Below are 20,826 nucleotides of genomic sequence, written 5' to 3' on the forward strand. Positions count from 1 at the left end.
AATAGTGTCTTCATAATGGGCCTTATTTTGAGTCGGATGCAGCTCCTTATGCGGGCCCAAATAATGAGTTTTAGCAAACTGCGCAAGCACAGAAGCAAATTTTTGTGTATCTACAGCCAATTCTGAGTCAGACAGATCTTGACTGGATCTCTATTTGCGTAAAATAGATGGTTCAGGGTAGCAGCTGGATAGTAACGCTGTGGTTGCACGCAGGAGATCTGTTGTGTGGGAGTGTTGTAGGTTTTTAGCTAGAATTCTATCTTATTCTGAGGCGCACGTACAGCAAAGGGAAGCCTGTAAAAATCCAATATTATTTCCTGTAGTACAGATGTAAATGATAGATGAGTAATCCAAATAAACTGTTGTTACTTGATCTAATAAAACCGCAAAGCTAATGATTGAAGTATTGTTAGCTGGAGGAGCCAATACAGAAGCAGCCAATCAGATGTGGCTAGATAGTGCTGCAGGTGTAAGCGCCATCATCATTATCCCATACCCCATATCTGCAGTACCCACAAAACCTATGCTTGCTAAGAAGCATATCTGGGATTGTGTCCTTGCACCAAGGGAGGGGATGCAAGGACTGCACCTGGACTGCACCAGGTGTCACCCTCTGAGTTGGTGACACCAAAATGCCAGCTCCTCAGTGACAGGGAGTTGGGTGCTGCATACCAATGTCATAGTGCAGCGCCTGGCTCCCAATCACTGAGGAGGGGCCGGCAGCACAGGCAGAGACAGAGTCACTCTCTGGGGGGGCAGCCTGGCATCTACAGGAGTGCTGGGCATGCCTCCAGAATGAGACCATGCCCCCTTACCCGTGAGGACACACCGACTTTTTTGGACGCACACACGTATGTGAGGAGTTTATTGGCTATTCAACTCATACATATATACATATAATTCATAGTATGGCTTTGGCACGGATTATTTTTCCACATAGTTCTTGCCTAAGCATTTGCTCCAATGGTACACCAAGGCATTTTTCCCGGCATAGAAGAAATCAGTGTCATGCGTCTGAAGCCAGGACATGAAGGCTTGCTGAACTTCACCATCGGTAGCCTTCCACCCAGTAGTATCTTCAATGATCCAAAGAGATGGAAATCACTCGTGTCAGGTCAGGGCTGTAGGGAGGATGGTCCAGTACCTCCCAATGCTAGTGTCGTAACAACTCACCCGTGCAGTTGGCTGAGTGTGACCTGGCGTTATTGTGCAGCAGTACAACACCTGTTCGCTACAACCCAAGCCATTTTGAACAAATAGCCCTCTGCAACTGGCTCAATGTTTCACAATAGCGGACAGCATTCACAATATCTCCCTTGGTGAGGAAATCAACAAGAAGCAGGACCTTGTGGTCCCAAAACACGGTCGCTAAGATCTTCTTTACTGATGGAGTTGTTTTGAATTTTTTTGAAGGTGGGGACGATTTGTGTTTCCATGTCATGGATGCTAGCTTCATTTCGGTGTAACAAGATGATGCTTCCACTTTTCAATGCCTGTAACAATATTCTGCAGGAACTGCGCTCCCTCCTTATGGTAGCCCTTTAAGTACATGAGAGAAATTCCCCTCCTATTGGTCTTGTGAACTTCTGTGAGTTGCTTTGGTAGTCAGCATGAACACTTTTTCCTGTACTCCAGCTGCTCCTGAATGATGTTGTGCACAGCACCCACTGAGATGTTCAGTTTGTCAGCAATATCACTATCTCAAATGCGGTAGATGTGCCTGGCTGGCCACATCGCTGCTCATCTTGAAGGTCTGTTCTGCTTTTATCAAAGTCAGTGCACCAAACCCAAACCTGTTTCCGTGACATGACGTTATCTATGTATACCTCGACAAGTTGGTGATGAATTTCAGCTGCTATGTTCCTTTAGATGCAGAAATCTAATCACACTACGCACCTCAATGCTTAACCATGTTTCTGCCAGCCCCGCCATCTTACAACGGATGTTGGAACAGTTTGACTGAAATGAGGCACAGTCTAATGGTAATGAGGGGAAGCAGTGGTCTACCTGCTGTGGCCTGGCAGGAAATTAGAATGAAATAGAGAACATTACACAAATGAGAGGTCTTGTAACCTTACTTATTGAACCACCCTCATATCATATCACACTTGTTCCAACAGTCTCACATTTTCTCAGATGAGGTCATTATTAGAGGAAACATGATTTCTGGGTTGTTATTACTGAGCTTGTGCAAGATTTCAGGCATTTGATACACAAGGATAAGTGCTACATCAGTGGTGGGGAACCTTTTTTCTGCTGATTGCCATTTTTATGTACATAATATTATTCGTGGGCCTGGTGCAGGCCATGCCCCCTCCGCGTGACCTCACACGGGCCCGGGGCCACAAATGCGGTGATTACAGCAATGCTTCGGAGCATCCTGAGGATGATCCGGGGAGCTAAAAGGGCAGCGGTGTGACCATCTAAAGCATCCTAAGGACGCTCCAGGCGGTAGTGCTGCTTAGATTCTGGCTGCAGGGTGTAAATTTAGGCACCTTGCTAGCCAGATGAGGCTAGCAGAAAAAAGCTCAGAGGGCCAGACCAGTGATTCCGTGGGCCTTATACAGCCCGCAGGCCGGAGATTCCCCATCCCTGTGCTACATATTGCAAGTTGGTCCAGCCAGATTGCTATTTCACACCTCGACTATTAGCAACTTCCTCTGCTCATGCCTCCCTCTCACTCGCTCTCCAATCCAAATCCACTGCTTTATATTTTTGGAAAATAACAAGTGTTTGGAGAAAGAACATGTGTGTTATGCTAAATCTATCTTGAAATAACATTACTGACAATGGTGGGAGAATTCAAAACCAACTTTGATGACCTTTTTTTATCAACAGTTGATTTTATTTTATAGATTTGTTGCTCTTGGTTTGTTCTACTTCCATTGTGCAGTCCATTGGTGCCTTATAAATAAATTATTATTATTATTATTATTATTATTATTGTCAGTTTCGTATTTTTCCCCCAGTAAAATCCTCCACTTCAGTGAGCCAGTGCAGTCCGTGACTGCACTGGCTACACTGTGACTGGAGGTGGCTTCCTATTGGAAGCGCCACCTGCCAGTCAAGCACTGGACAGACAGGAGGTGTCTCCTCCCCCTGGGACTGCCAGTCTGGGCTGCCATAAGCAGAGTGTGGCTTCCATTGGAAGCCACTGCTCTGCCTTTCAGGCAGCCCTACAGGGCTTCTCGGGGCTGCTACCAATGCAGCCCCGAGAAGCTGGTCTAGAGTGTTATGCGCATGTGTGGCGCTACCGCACATGCAACATTATTTGTGCAGGCACCGGGACCAGAAGCAGAAGCAGCCCTCTTCAGGTAAGAGTACAGGAGCCACTGCTGATTATTTTTATTAACAATAATGCTTGGCTCTTAGAAATTTACTGTTTGCTAAACTTCCTACTGGTACTTTGTAAAAGGATACTTTTGTTTTTGATTAATTTGCAATAATCAAACATAATTTAAGGTATTTGTCTTTTATATAGAAATCAGGTAACCTGATATCTATTATCTGATAAATAATGAACTTTCAGTGGCTCAAGATTTATGATATTGCAGAGTATTTTTCCCTTTAGCGTGTAAGTATGATAGATAGCAGTTCCGGAATGAAAGGCAAACGGGGAAAGATACATAAATCAATAGGTAGATTCCACTTCAATGAAAAAGCAACTGACGAAACTGAAACAGAAGACTGTGCTAGGTCAGACATTATATCAATGTCAGTTTTAGAGAAACATTAAATCCTACCATGCTTATATTGTGTAGTTTTGCATTCAAAATGACATTTTAAGCTGTAAAATTCCTTGTGGTAATATTATTACTCAATGAAGTATGCCTTCGTAGATACTAAGGTGTATATTTACTAAAGTGCAGGTTTTTAGAAATGGAGATGTTGCCCATAGCAACCAATCATATTCTACTTCTTACATATTAATTTCTCTAGCACCTTATAGAGGATAATAGCTACAGTAGAATCAAATTGGTTGCTATGGACGGGATCGGTATGAAATACCGGTGGCTGTTTAGCTGCGGGTTCAAATCTTGACAGGAGGAGATCCAGACGCCGGCTGGTTAGTACCGTAACCCTCCCCTCCACCCCCCTAACCCTAACCGTCTCTTAGGGATGCATAACCCTAAAACTCCCGGGTTGGTGCCTAACCCCAAGTCCCCCCCCCGGGGGTGCATAAAACCTAACCCACCCTTCCCGCGCCCTAAACCTAACCCTCTCCGGGAGGTGCCGAACCCTAACCTACCCCAAGGGGTGCCTAACCCTAACCCTGCCACTAGGGGTGCCTAACCTCCTAATCTCCCCCCAAAAAACCTAACCCCGCTACACTCCCTGAACCTAACCCTCCCCCTCCCCCGTGGCTAACGCTAAGGACGCCCCGGACTTACCTCGTTCAGGTTGGCGTCCTTTAGTGTTCTGGCGTCGGGATTAAGATAGGTGTCGGTATTTCGACTCCTATCTTAAATCCGCAGTCGGGCTTTTAGTCCGCCGGTCTATAAACTGCATCCCCTATGGACAACAACTATACTTATGTAGACCTCCACTTTAGTAAATGTGGAGTCTATTTACTAAGCCTTGGATGGAGATAAAGTGAAATGAGATAAGGTACCAGCCAATCAGCTCCTAACTGCCATGTCACAGATTGTGTTTGAAAATGGCAGTTAGGAGCTGATTGGCTGGCACTTTATATCTGTCCACTTCATCTCCATCCGAGACTTAGTAAATAGACCCCTAAAGCTCTAAACCGCTCAGGATCTCTTTTGTTTAGTAGATTAAAAATGGAATTCACAGATTATCAGACTTGGGGCTAAGTCAGCATTGCATGCTGCGCAGGAACCGTTCTGCGAATGTGGAGATCGGGACCTGCATGATTGCATGCAGCCCCTGATATGCCTCTGTCTGATTGACAGGCAGAGGCATTCAAGGGGCGGTGCGCGAACGTTCGGCGTTTCCGGAAACGGGGGGGGGGGGGGGGTGTTGGCCCCATTTTCCGGGAGTGGCAAGGCCAGGATCTCTGTCCAAGGATGCAGTTTCCTGGCCTCACAAGACATCCAGCCTGCATAAGATGAGGCTTACACAGCTGGCCGGTGCCTCCCACCATCGTGACCGATGATCATGATGGTGATCCCAGCCTGTGACCTTGGTCACAATGCTGGGATCACAAATGCAGCAGGGGGTGTCAGACACATCCTGCTGCATTTGCATATTAGCAAGGATGGGATTGCAAAAGCTGCTTGGTGCAATTTTGCAATTCCGTTCTATGCTGAATCTCAGAAAAAGAACAGATTTGTATCCGTATAAAGTGAAATTGGAATAAAAAACATATAATTGAAAATCTGCATCATATAAAAGCATCATAGAAAAGGCAGTCTAAGCGGAATGCACTTGGAATATTCATTTTATTTATATATGTATCCAAATTAGAATGTAAAGAAAGTCTGCACTTCTGTAATATTTCTGTGTAAATAGTGACACATTGTGGTGACTAGTGGTATAGCATTACACAATGTTATTAAGAAATTTTTTTTTTGTCAACATACAGTATGTTTTGATAGAGAATAAATCAAAATTTGCAAGATGAGTTTTCCTATGATCTTTCTATTATAAGATATATTTAACTTGTATACTTACTGTATGTACAATATTACTACAGAATGTTCAGGAATCTAGTGATATATGAGGTTAATGTACAGCAAGGGAAATATAACAAACTCATCTACAGTATAACTGTTTGTAAAAACAACAGATAATCCATTTATGTTGTACTAAATGAGCACAATATACTTCTACAATCCTAATGAAACTTCATACATTAACAAATAACAACTTTATACTTTAACAAATTAACATAAACAAAATAGAGACACGAGGGAGGAGGGGGTGAAGGAATCACGGTTGCCCCATGGCATTTACTTATTGCAATTAAAAAATAAAATATACATAATTAATACATAATTAAAAATAATGTCAATGTCCCTACCAATCAATGTCTAAAAGCATTTTTCATTCCAAATAAATAAATAAATATTATATGACACCCAGTAAAAGAAGTTTTGTGGGGCAATTTAATTCTCCATACGGTAAGAAATCACTTTTCCCTACTGCCCCGTGTTCCTTATCTCCCCATATTTCTCAAGCGCCATCCACCCAGAGTCTATACAGCAACTTTTCCACCTGTGTCTCTTCAATGCCTACCCACCTGTGTCTCTTCAATGCCTTCCCACCTGTCTCTTCAATGCCTTCCCACCTGTCTCTTCAATGCCTTCCCACCTGTCTCTTCAGTGCCTTCCCACCTGTCTCTTCAATGCCTTCCCACCTGTCTCTTCAGTGCCTTCCCACCTGTCTCTTCAATGCCTTCCCACCTGTCTCTTCAGTGCCATCCCTCCTGTATCTCTCCAGCCTCATCCCTCTGTGTCTCTCCAGCCTCATCCTCCCTATGTCTCTCTAGCACCTTCCCCAGCATTACTCCAACCTCATCTCCAGGAGTCTCTTTCTCCCTATGCCCCCGGGTCGCTACAGCCCTCTCTTACCCTCTCTACCTTCTGAATGCTCTCCTTCGCGCATCCTCTTCCCTTCAGCAGCGCAATGTAATGCAGTCACGTGTGCTCCGTCGCTGCAAAGAACCCAGGGACCCAGAAGCCGGAAGTTGGCTGCAAAACCAGACAGGCCTGGGGCAGATGGACTGAATCAGCTGGCCCGTAGGTCCAGCAACTGTTCTATGCCATTCAACATGAGCGATTTACCAGTGGCGGGCGTCTGAGTCCTCAGTAGTCTCAGAGAGTTGTACCGGCTGCACTGGCAGTAGTTCTGCCCCTGTAGGAGCCTAGAGGCATGTCTAGGTGTGCAGAGAAGAGGAAACCTCTGAAGAGGTATACTGACTTCAGTAACACTCCATTATATATAACAAATGTTTCTGATTGACTTTACATAATAGAGAAGACTGTAGGAGAGTACTTTAGACACAAAAGTAATACTAATAACACACATTTGTATATCAGCCTATGTAATGTTAACTAACAATATGATGCAATATAGAGAAAAATAGAAATTAATTGCTAGTGTAGGTATCCATCTCAATCAGGACACCTTGTCCCGGTATAACAAGAGGTACACTAAGAACCTCATGCTTACAGCAATTGTTATACTGTAGCATTGATATGTGTGCATGGGATGTAGTCAGGATCCTGATCGTCAGAATGCTGACAGCGGTATCCTAACAGTGACAATCCTGACAGATCCCGATGGTGAGTGTTAGGGTTAGGAATATGGTTAGGGTTAGGCACTAGGGAGAGGGTTAGGCTAATTGAGGGGACTGTTAGGGTTAGGCTGATGGAGGAGGCGGTTCGGGTTAGGCTATGCAGGGCCAGTGGTAGGTGTCTCGGCACCCAGCACCGTTCTTCTCACCTGCAATCCTTCCCTCCCCTCCACCCTTCCCTCTCTGGCTCCCTCCCCCTGAGATTACCAGTACCACCAGTGGAAGGGTGGAGGGCGGGGTTAGTCTGTATCTGGCCAGGTAGTGGTGGCTGCTGGATTCTGCACTGTGGATTCGCACCGGCCACCTGACTGCCCTGGTGCCATTGTGCTGCCGCATGCACTAAATGTGACTCAAGCCAGTCCTGAGGATATGGGAGGGGATGGTTAGGGTTAAGCTTTGCTAGGGGATGGTTAGGGTTAGGCTGAGGGAGGGGACATTTAGGTTTAGGCTACGTGAGGGGACAGTTAGGGTTAGTCTGCGGGAAGGGTGGGTAAGGGTTAGGGTTATGATTGGGTTTAGAATACTTAACAAAAATCATCAGTACTTTGACCATCGGGATGCCGATGTCGGTATTGTGACTATCAACATTCTGACTGTCGGGATCCCGTACCCAACCCGTGTGTCTGCATAAATAAAAACTTTATGTGTTAGGAAGGGAGTAAGATGATATTGGAGGTCAGGAAGCGCTGTAATCATACAAATTGCATACAATTCCCATGTTGCTTATTAAACCCTTATAATGGCAAAAGGGCCTGATTCTATGACTGTAAGTAGCTCCGTATGCAGCATTAACTAGTGGATTCTAGCAAGCAGCACCTGCGCAGTCTCATTGGAGTGATGTGGACGTGCAAGCAGAGTATCGTCCATTTCTGAGTCGTGCACATGACAAACGTACGCCTGTATCAGAGGGATCTCTTGCATACAGCATGCGGTAGGTGTAAGTGCCGATACCGATGATGGTTGGTGGGTGGGGTGAAGCAGGAAGCCGGATACAGCGGCCGCCTGGACTTGCTTGTCAGGAAGCAATCCTCTAGTAACACGATGTGGAAACAGCAATCACACAAGTGTCTACTGTGAGACATCTAACAATAAGATAAACAGATGTTGTTAAAAAAACAAAACAGTTATGATACATAGATTTACAGCAATAAATGCACATAATATGCTGCATATTCGTATCACATTAGCAGTTGGTGTTTCTGGTGGAGTTGACCCGTTCTCAGAATCCGGCTTTAAATTAATCAAAACAGCAAAATCCTTTGTAAAGTGAAACAGATGCCTAAATCATGAATCATAATTTAATTATACCGTCCGAGAATCTCCTTCCATCAGCTAGATATCAATTAATAACAAAAATCTGACACTATGCTTCCTCTCACCATATAAACTAAAAATGTCTTACCCTGCACGTCAAGGTAAATTTATTAGCCTTTGCTTCTTTAAGACATAATGGACTAAGCATTTGATCTGTATCTTGCTTCCTGTATAGAGACAATCTGTTTTTATCTCTGTATAAAACAGCAATGACAAGAATCCATTCTCCTGGTAAAACTAGTAGGCAGTAATACGCACAATAAACTGTTTCACTAGGTCTGAGTAAAGTTTGAACTACTTCTGTCACTGTGCTGTTTTTAGTGACAGTCAATACAGACCCCAAAAGTTTACATTTTCTGACAACAGTCCAAATGTTTGGAGGTCAGAGGGGAGTGATCTACTAGGAAAGGGGTGTGGCTTTTCTGGTGTAATGAGCATGGCATGGATGGACTGGAGCCAATGAACAGTTGGCAATATTTTGCATGGGAGTCAATTATAACTACAGTACAGTAGTTGGGCCAGTGTTCTTGGACCACCCATAACCGAAATTCATACCGATGCTCCTTTTAATCAATACTTGGATGACAACCACATGAAAAATGCTGCAAAATAGAGTCAATTTTGGCACAATTACCCTCTCTGCGTTAAGAGTATGTTGTTTTGTATTTTTCATTTATTCATATTCAGTCATTTGACTTAAATCAAAGCATGATGCCGTAGGAAGACAAAAAATAATAATAAAGAAATTCCTAAGAATCTTGACTCATGTACTTTTTCTTCCATCATCTACTCAAATCCGCCAACAGCACTAAGGGGTCTAAATTCTTCACCTCAAATAAGAGGATTGTTTTTGAGGACCCAGCAAAGAAACCCCGATGAGCCTCTTGAATGTTCCCTGCATGTAAGTAGGGTACGTTTGCCTTTACATACTTTACAGCTGTTGTGGTCTACATGTCGGGGAATGTTACGAGGAGGGAAGATAAAGATACCTAGATAGGTTTTCCCCCACTTTCTCATATGTGAGCTGGGGTACGCGATTTATGTATCTATAGGATTGTGTTTCCTGTTAATTGAGAAATCACTTTGTGAGGAAATACTTCCTAAAGGACCTCACATCTGTTTTTTGTTTAATTTATTCCGGTTCATATTGTATGGAGGACCACCGAAGACTGAGACCATCTACAAAGAAGTTCATCTAGCATCAAACTAAAGGGAAGAAAGAGGAAAAGAGGATTAAGTATTTCTCTTTTGGACACTATATTGACTCTTTGTTTGTTTGATATCCAGCGCCAGCCCATGTGCAGAGTGCATCTGTTTTATACTGTATTTTGAATAGGGTGATACTCGGTTTCTGCACAATAGCTAGGCTGCAGGTTTTGCGCACCCTCGCCTGACAAGCTTTCTAGTATCATCATCTGCAGATATATCTGTAAGGTGTGTACCCAGCTTAAGTCACTTTGGCCCTGATTCAGAGCCGGACGCTCTGACCAGAGCGCTCGCTCTAAATCAGGGCCTACCTCCATTAATATGGAGCGTCCTCCTGGACGCTCGTATAGCTGTGGGTCACCACCCACAGCATATACGAGCGTGCAGAATGATGGTCGCGATGGTCTTGACCATCGCGACCATTGGAACTGCGAGTAAAAGCCTGCGGTTGGGTTTTTCAACCGCAAGGCCAGGAGTGATTTTGGCTCTATCAGAGCCAATATCACTCCCACTGACATCACTAGTGATGTCAGTGGGGCCGGCTTCAGACGGTAGGCGTTCCCTTGGGAACGACTCCGTCTGGCAGGCATGCCCCCGGCACGCCCACCAAAGGGGGCGTGCTGTCAGTCCCCTTCGACAGCACGCCCCCTTTGATGAGACACTCGAGCGAAGGAAAGTCCTTCGCTCGTCGGGTCTCGCGCATGCGCACGACGGAGCTCCCTCCGTCGTGCGAATGCGCAGTGGGGACCATCGACCCACTTGCGAGCGGACAGCTGCTCGCGAGTGGGCCTGAATGACCCCCTTTGTTCTTGTTTTGTTGATACTGTTTCTGTTTGTAAGGTGCTGCAGTGTCCTTGTGGTGCAATATAAATGCAGGATATTAACAGTTTACTCTTTTGTACTTTTTGTACTCTGCATACCCTCCAGATGCATTGACACTCCCTCACTTAACTTTGCCAATGTGAAAGGGCCCCATAAGAGCCTTGTCCTTCCTCTTCAGTTGCATGTGATGCGACTGAAACATCGCCCGTGTCTGTGTGTGCGCTCATTTATGGAGCATGTGCAGTGCTAAAATATGAAGTATATGCTCCGCAAACTGGTACGTACGCAGCTTTACATCAGCCCAATAAATGCTCCACCTCTGAGTGGGCTACTATAGGGGTCACAAAAAGAACTGTAACATTTCCTCCAATCCTCTTCAACTTCAGGATTTAAAGATGGGGCAGACATATGATTGTATTTTGCTTCCTACATTGCGGGCTACTGTATGCCTGGATGATTAAAGAAACATATTTAATATATTGTATCTAGTAATATTTAAGAAAAGCTATGTGCAATTATATTGTGATGCTTTATTCAATTTATCTTGAGCATAAAAGAAGTAAAAAAAACCCATAGCCTAAACAATGTTATATGATAAAAATCATATATTCCTTATACGGATATGAGATCACATATCCGGAAAGGACGCTATCCATAAAGTTCCAAAGCTTATAAAGAAAAAATTATAAAAATCAAATAATGATACTAAGTGATAATATCTTGTTCATATCTCACTGGGGGAGATGTAGCAAACCTTGGCGAGAGATAAAGTTGAGAGAGACACAGCCTGTAAAATGACAGAAGCCGATTGGTTGGTACTTTATCTCTCTCCAAGGTTTGATAGGTCTCACTCACTGTGAGGAGCAGTGGTAAAACAATGTAATAAAGAGGAGAATGGCAGGAGCAGCTTGGGGGTTAATTGTTAAATATAATGTAGTATATTTTTGGCTTAGTGATCCAAATTCCAATAACTCCTCATAGCTGGAAAAACTAAAAGAACCAACCATTCTGTAAAATAAATCTCAAACACTATGCTATCTTCCAAGTTCAAATATAGAGATTTAAAATATTTTTCCTTTACTAGAATTGAATATTTGCTTTATGGCTAGGGACAAACAAATGATTCCCCTCTCCTTTACAGAATGTACTGTACATCCTTTAATTCACCTGTTCTATGTTGTTTCTTAAACTATGAGTTACTTACATGCTTAGTTTTCCCTTTTATTAAGTACTGAGGATGATGTAGAGTCAGTGGGAGAGTGTGGATTACATGCTCATTAAGGGGCCTATTTATCAACACTAATATAGCGGTTTTAAGGACAGTTTCCTTAATTACCGTTATTTTAGTATTCATTAACACACTTAACTCAGGAGATATCACTGATATCTCCTGGTTAAGTCCGTCTATGTTAATTTCCACACTCCCCATACATTAGTATGTGGATGTAGAAATTAGGCTATTCATCAGATTCTGAACATTGTGTATATTCGGAATTTGATGGTGTTACTATACGCCACTCTCAGGTGGCCTATAGTAGGTTACACTTACCTGCTTTCAGCTGGGCAGGTCCTCCTCCGGCTCCCTCGTTCCTCCTCCGGCTCCGACTGCTGCTTTGACTGTTGTACTCCTGGCAGAACATAGTGAAGTTAAATTTTTTTTATATATATATATATAAAAAATATATATATACAGTATATATATATATTTTTTTAACTTTACTGTTTTCTTCTCTTCAGTCGGGAGGTCAGGGTCCGCGGCTGCAGCGGCCAGGTAGGTGGGGGACAGAGAGGTGAGCGGACGGGAGGAGAGGGGGTTGGGGAAACAGAATTACCGCAGCTGCAGGCAGTGCTGCGCATTCGCCGAGTTTGTGAATGTAACGGCGCATGCGCAGCATTGATTACAGCTGCGGTAACTTAGAGTAGAGAGGGAAAAGTATCTATTTCCTGAAAAGCTGTCATCGCAAAAATGACAGCTTTTCGGAATAGATACTGATGGAGAGGAGGAATGATGAATTTCTCCAGTAATTAGATAGAACTCCATGCAAGTTCTAAACCTAATTACCTCCATCAATATTTTAGTGTTGATGAATAGGCCCCTAAAGAAGAAGTATTACTCTTTTTTCAGAAGTATATAAGGAATATTTTAACAGAATGTCAAAGGAATTGTAAGGTAAGTTCTGCATTCACTGTCCTATAAATATTTCAGTATTGAGCGTGCACTGGGCCACTGAGTCTAGCAATTATTTATATATAATATACTGTATATATATATATATATATACTGTATACAGTGCAATGTATACATATATAGTTATAATTACGTATATGTGTTTCACGTTTTTTTTTTTTTAATCTGTACGATCTTTTACAGAGGACAGGTTTCCTTTAGAAACCTTTCTGAATAATCTTAAAATATACATGAACCTAATCACCTTCTCATGCTCAAGACTAGCAGCCTAGGGCACATCGAGGTGCTGTGTTTATGTGAGAAGTCTACAGTAGATGTTTATCAGATGACCCGTTAAAGGGTAATGTGAAGGTTATCCACTGAAATGATTGGGACCACATGTAGTCTATTTTTCCCATGAATGCCTACCAAGTCCTAACATGTTTCCAGCCTTTATGTTTATTCAGCAAGTCAGCACTATATGTGCCATTGACAGATTCAGTTGACTAATATTGGTAATGATGAGTAGACAGTGGTGGAAGTGTTTTATTAATGTTCTCACTCAAACTACAATTGTCTAAAGTATTTAAGTTTCCACTTTAAAATGTACTGTGCATGTTTTGACTGATCTGTAACTGATCTTACTGTATCTAGTTCACGCCACACACCCTGTACCCATATTTTCTACTTACCTCTCCAGTCCCGCATCAGGTGCATCAGCCCTGCACAAAATGGCGGAATATGGGGGAGCCCAATTGCACATACACACTGAGCGATGTAAGCGATTTGTCGTTACGAAAAGGCAAATCATCCCAACATCGCTCCAGTGTGCGCTCAGCTTAGGTAAAGTTTTTTAAAGATAATGGTTTCATTCACAATATTTTTGTATAGTGTGCTATAAGGAAATATAATTAAACACAGTAATATTCTAGAACTAAAAAAGTTCTAAAAGATTTTTAATGTGCACACATGGCCAAGGCACAGTGGGGACAGATTCACTGAAATTAGAAATAGATTTTCCTTTTGTAATATTGAACAAAATTAGTTAACAAGTTATATCATTTACCATTTAGTGGTAGGAAGTCACCAGCAGATGTCACCAGTATTGTCACAATGCCGTAAAAAGTATTGATTTTTAAATACTGCTGCTGGGAGAGGTCACGTCTTCAGGCAATATCCATACACAGAACACACAGAACAGAAGATGGTGGTCATCAGTTTTTGGCATATATATGTGAACTAGTGGCAGTAATTTATATTTATTTTAGTGTTTAGTTCAATGATTTTTATATTATAGTCCCATTACAGGGGTTCTTATATTGATAGTATAGAGGGCTACATGGGAAAGCCATCACTACAGGGTTCCACAGAAGAATATCCGGGAACATACAAAAACATTACAGACGTTAGGAGTATGCCCTCTTACAGGGGTCCATAGGAGAATGACCCCATTACAATAGTTCACAGAAGAATTCAACCTTTGCAAGGGTCCATAGGGTAAGGATATTGAATTAGAACCTCTATACACTCCTGCCTATACCTTCTGATATCCTGCCTATAAACCTCTAAGGATGACGCTATTTTGCGTACGCAGTCATATAGTAAATAAAGACTCCAGACCTTTTACCTGTGGTTCCAAAGCACAAAGTGATATTTCAAGTAAAAGTACAGTCAGTTACACACTATGATCTAAGTACAATTTAGCGCAAAGAATTATACAGACCCAAGTACAGTTATACATACGCAGCGCTCTGGGCCAGATGAAGGCTTCAGCAAGAATCCCCCCTCTATCAGCATTCAGCAAGAAGACTCAGACTGGGGTCACAACACACACGTTTATACCCTCACAGAAACAGACAACACAGTAGAGAGGCTTGTCGCTGATGCCATTGGTTCCCAGGAGGATGCATCTGTTGCAGAGCATTTAACAGGTTGATTCAAATAGACACAGTCCAGCCTCTAACAACTGGTTGTCTCTGGTTTCCTGTTCATGCACATCCTAACAGTTGGTCATATAATGTACATTTCGGTGCTTTAAGTCTCTGCGGTCCATAAGCTGAGAATGCATGTTGCGATCTTCACACTGACGATATCAAAATGCCGTTGAAAGAGTGCAGATCAGTATAATATCAAACATGACTTACTTATCATGTATTAAACCTTAGCTACCAAATAACCTTTATTTCTCAGCAATTATAATAAATGAACAAACTTGAATCTTATACTTTAAAGCTTATGAGACCTTTTATGTGAATATGTACTGTGTAAGTATTTGGGGTTTGATATAAAGACGCTAGTTAACTTGGGGCAGATGCGTGCGCATGAAGCTAATAAACAGCGTTTTCATACAGGATCTTATGCATTCGCTAATATGCGACTAGTTAACAGCACAATTGTGCGTATTAATGTGTGTATGAGAAATGGTGAAAGATGCAATCGCATGATGCTAATAGTAATATCGCCATAAGTACTTAAGTGTGAGTTTACCTAAAATGGCGCTTGGGCGGCCATTCGCAAAATGGCGTCTTGCGATCTCATTTTCTAAAACGGCGTCTTGCAGCCAGTCGCAAGATGGCGTCTTTACGATCTAATTTTAAGCTGATCTTGTCTCAGCCAATTATCCAGCTTCGACAAGGGGAATTCCCCATTGCAGGAATCCACATTAGAATGTCCCCATTTCATGGGTCAATAAAATAATACTCCCATTTTAGAGGTCCTCAGAACAATGCACCCCAATTACAAAGGTCCATAGGAGACTACCCCCAGAACAGAAGTCCATAGGAGAATGCCCCATTACAGGGTTTCACAGGAAAATTATATTATTATAGGGATCCATGGGACAATGCCTCCATTACAGTGGTTCACAGGATAATACCCACATTACAGGGGTCCACTGGAGAATGACCCCCCATTAGAGGGGTCCAAGGAGAATACCCGCTTTACAAGGATCCACAGGAGAATATCCCCCATTCCCTGGGTCCTCATAAGAATATCCCCATTATAGGGTTCCACATGAGAATGCCCTCATTACAGGGGTCCACAATAGAATGCCCCTGTTACAGGGGTCGACAGGAGAAAGCCCTCACAAGTATCCACAGAAAAGTGCCCCCACCATTACAGGTGTAAACAATAGAATACCTCCAATAAAAGGGATCCAAAAGGAAATGTTCCCATAACAGCTGTCTATTGTAGAATGGCCACAATACAGGGATCCCCATAGGAATGCCTACAGGCTGATGGAGAGCAGCAGGCACTACTTCCCACTAGTCTGCAGTCACACTAGATCTGCTTAGCTGCAGTGGTCTAAGCTAAGAAATACAACTAGTTTATATATAGTTAGATTTACTGGCTTTGCTACATAAGAACAAATAGTTCATGTGTTAAGTGTCTGACTGGTACATGAGGTTGTGAGAGTCAGTGATGGTTACCATTATCATAGTGCAAGCACATGCTACAGATGTGTTCTCATACACCTAGTATTTTTATGCCAAATGGCATGAGATGCATGACTTAGATGTTCTGACATTGCTAGTGATTCCTGTAATTTCATACTTTTTTTAAAATGTTGTATCTTACAGTATTTTCATCATAGCCATGCACATATTCACTTATAGTGTGCTAAGTACCTAGGATTAATATTATTTGTTGGAGCTGGAGAGCGAAACTGTGCATACTCCATACCTAGGTTCCTACAGGGAGGCTTCAAGATGGGTACTTAGACACCTGCGAACACATAGTGAAGACAATACAAAGTGTTTCCAGCACAGTGTGTTAGCAGAATAGCTAACTAGAACACAGAATTACAAAATTATGTCTGTGAGACGATGCACACCAATACTAGGGTTTATCAAGATGAAAGGTGCAGAAAATTACACCACATGAAAGTATGCTATGAAAATGTCATTAAAGCGTGAAAGGTTGTAGAAAGTGACAGTAGACCCTGGCGATAGTACAAACCCAGATGATGTAGAGCGAGACATGGGTATGATTGGTTGGTGTTGAGCAACATGTGTACTCTATCATACATGGGAAAGAGTCAACAAAAAAATGTGGACAGCACTGCAGGCAGCATACTGTATCATGATGGGGATCTCATGAGAAGAATTAATCTGAGATGTGTATTATAAAACACAAAGTTATGTAAATGCAGCAGTATGAGTGACTACATATAAATGATTTTCATTTCTCAAAAACTAATGTCTGTAGGAGTGCAAGTTGATGAAGAGATTGCTACAGCGATGCTACAAAACTTAAGTTTGACTGTCTAGTTGTGGCGTTGGAAGCAAATACAGTCACACTAACTACAGACACAGACAGTGCAAAGCTACAGCAGTTCCTAGAACAAGTGCCATGTGAGAGTACTGCATTATTTATTTATTTAGCTTTATTTATAGGGTGCCACAAGTGGTCTGCAGTGCCATACAGAGGGCAAATGACAAGACAGTGGTAACACAGTACAATACAATAAGTAATACAGTATACAATTAATAAATAAGACTACAACTCTTAACACAGCTTCTAATACATTGGAGCAAGGGAAATATTCATTACAAGTTGAAACCTGTAACCATAGGCTATGGCGCAACTAAAAGGTTTAGAGCACATTCAAGTGGATACGAAGAAAAGACAAAGATGAAGTGGAGTCCCAGGTAGGGAGTTCAAAGAGGAGGTTAACAAGTGTAGCTGGTGAGCAAGAGTAGTAGATGACAAGACAGGAAGGCCCTGCTCATAGGAGCTTACACATTAACAGGTCGGGAAGTCAAACGGATGAGACAGGGCAGCTGAGGGAATGTAGCAAGAGTGGGAGAGACAAACAGTGAGAAACTCAGAAAATTCAAGTTCAAGTGCTACATTTGTCACTAGATAGGTCACAAAGCATTTGAGTGCAAGCAGAAAAAATAGTATGCTATGCAGAATAAGAAATGCAATGGCAAAGATGAGTCAGCCCCGAGTGTCACATATAGCTGCAGAAAAGATTGTTGGTATATCGATTCAGGTGCAACAAGGCATTTCAGCATGTTAGTCTCATGTGATCCTATCACAATCACATGAATTTTGAATTAAGTGCTTATAGCTATAAAAGTTGTAGCAATTAAAGCCTGCTTGAAAATTGGGACTAACACTAAAGTCACAGAAATCCAAGATGTGCTTTAGGTACCTTAGGTGCAAAGGGGTCACAGAGTTTATTTCACTAGAGGAAAGTGCATTGTGCAGAACAGAAAAGAGGTGGTAATAGCAACAAGCACCAATTATCATTAATTTTGCATCCTTGATACACAATATTGTTACACATTGATGACAACTGAGTCACAATCACGAGAACTCTGGCACAGAAGATTTGGTCACAGTAGATATGGCAGCCTCTAGAAATTTCTAAATGGGATGGTCACAGGAATGTCAAAGGCTGATACAGAGAAAGCCATGTTTGAAAGCTGTATAACAGGAAAACAAAGCCGTCAACCATTTCCAAAGTCAGCAAGCAGAGCTGAAGCACCACTTGAGTTAGTACATAAAGATGTGTGTGGTCCAATGGAATACGTAGTTACAGATACTTCATAACATTAATTGAGGACTTCACAGGAATGACAAATGGAATGAATCAAACTGGTCACACAGTCAAAACCTTGAGATATGATAGGAGTGGAGAATATCTAAACAGAGAGGTGGAATTATTCTTAAAGAAATATGTAACTGAGCATTAGTTGACCATTGCCTACAACAGGGCTGTAAGCAGGGGGGTGCAACCGGTGCTGCTCTGTGGGCGGCACCTTATTTGCCCCATGTGCCGTTCTTCTGACTAGCAGCCAGTAACACTGCAGCAGTGCTGCCCATATCATCATGTGAATGCTACAGGCCCCTGCAGCCAGTAATACTGTGGCAGTGCTGTTCGTAGGAACCTTTGGACTGTACAGGCAGGCATCCTGCTGCTGGCTGGCCCCGTTATCTATACGCAATCTCATAATGTCAGATGCAGAGGGAGAGGGGCTGGCACAGGGCGCATTAAAGCCCTGTGACAGCCCTGGCCTACATTCCTGAACAAGTAAGTATAAGCGAACAATACATACACTAGTGGAGAAAGCAAGATGTATGCTGAACGATGCAGGCCTAGACAAGCAGTTTTGGGCAGAAGCCATGTCCACAACAGTTTACCTGCAAAATTACTCTCCCATAGTTGACTTGAAAGATAAAACACCTATTTAAGTGTGGTCAAAATGAAAACCAAGTGTAAAGCATCGCAGAACTTTTGGAAGTACGGCGTATGGGCCTGATACAGAGTTGTACACAATGTCGATGTTTTCACAAATGGAGACATTTTTTGCCACTGCGCATGCATCTGAGTTCCTCCATAATGTGATTGACAGGCATGGAGCCTGTGTTTGTATGTTTTAATTTTAACTATATTTGTATTACAAGAGCATAGACTAAGAAGTAGGAGGAGTCAGGAATGAAATGGGCAGGAGTCTATATTAATAGTTAACACGCTTCTCCTAATAAAAAAGTCTAGATCCCCCCCAGGTCAGCAGTTAGAAGCTGAGCTGTTCGGAGGCCTGGCCGACTAGGTCCACCTCCTGGTGCTTTGCTCAACGGGATGGATGTAAGGCACAACGTGATATCATGACATCTCTTTGCACATACTGGATGGAGCCTGAGAGCCACTCGAGAGACCAAGGTGAAGAGGCTAGGAGCCGAATACCGTGGCCGAAGTGGGACTCTGTACTTATAAATGCCATAGCTGATTTTTAGTCCCAGTCCATCCCTGTTTACAGGGGTGCATAGAATGACATTGCCAAGGTCTATGTGAAGAGTACTGTCTACAGGAGCCAGCAGTGTTAGACTGAGGCACGAAGGGCCAACCAGGGAATACAATCGTAGGCGCCCAAGCTTAAGGCGTGTGGCCAGTCACCAGGGGGGATCTGGCCAGCCAAATCAGATGGACCTGGCCAACCATTAGAGAGGAAATGCAAGAACAGGGCCCCTTTATAAAAGAGGAGACAGTGGTCTGTCAGCACCACCCACTTTGATTGACAGGAGGGCTAATCTTAATGTAGTTTCCATAGAAACAAATCAAACTCCCAAGTTCATCTATGTCCCTGCTTCATCTCAAGAGGAGGGGGTGAGGCCCTCAGGTAGTAGGGCCCACTGGGGATTTCCCCTGTACCCCTGTGGGCCAGTCCGACCCTGGGAGCTAGCAACTGTGAGAAAGAAACAACAATGTAAAAAGACTTCCATTTACGGGAGCATGATACTGTATATCAAAACTGATTTACACTGCCCTTGTGCATTTTTTTTAGAGAGTGCTAAAAGGGTTATGTCTTGTTGGTTAAGGGGGCCCATAGGCTCTATATAATTTCTACGTAATTGTTTTGTGCTCTCTGCAAACTTATCACCTGTCCATTACTATGTAGTAGGCAGTAATCAACTTTTAGTACAAATATTTGGGTGTGGTAATTTTACTCTTAGGGGTATAGATGAACCTATTTTTCTTCAACTGTGTTTCTTCTGTTGGAACGCTCTCTTTAAGTTGTTATCTCTCTGTTTCTGCTGTACAGTATTTCTGTGTATCTTCTGCCTCTCTCTGTCATGGCAGGGCCTGCGCCACCATTAGGCAGCTTTAAGCAGCTGCCTAAGGGCGCCGGCCACTGGAGAGCAGCGCTGAGTCAACTAAACTAAAAAATTAAAGATGTATCAGACATTCTTCTTTTCAATTGCGCTAGGGACAGCCACGGGTCTAGCCAGCCGTAGCTACTGCTGTCACTGAGTCATCTCTCCTCACACATTGATTGACCTCATTGGCACTGCCAGTACAAGGTCTCAGCAAAAGCCCGCTCGTGCTGTAATCGATGCAGTGCTAACGTGCAGTTGTTTACTAGTGTGGGCGCCTGCTACCTCCTGGCCTGCTCTCTCCAACACTTGGCCTTAACTCCTCCTCTTCCTTTGCAGAAGATGAGGAACAGGCTGCCAGGTTGCCTGGGGTTGAGCCTGAGCCTGTAGATAAGAACATTGAAAAAAAAAACGCTGACAGCCATCGGTGGTAAGTCAGCTCAGCAAGTTTTGGGTT

This window comes from Taudactylus pleione, unplaced genomic scaffold, assembly GCF_031769625.1.
Source record: "Taudactylus pleione unplaced genomic scaffold, aTauple2 ptg000235l, whole genome shotgun sequence".
Lineage (NCBI taxonomy): Eukaryota > Metazoa > Chordata > Amphibia > Anura > Myobatrachidae > Taudactylus > Taudactylus pleione.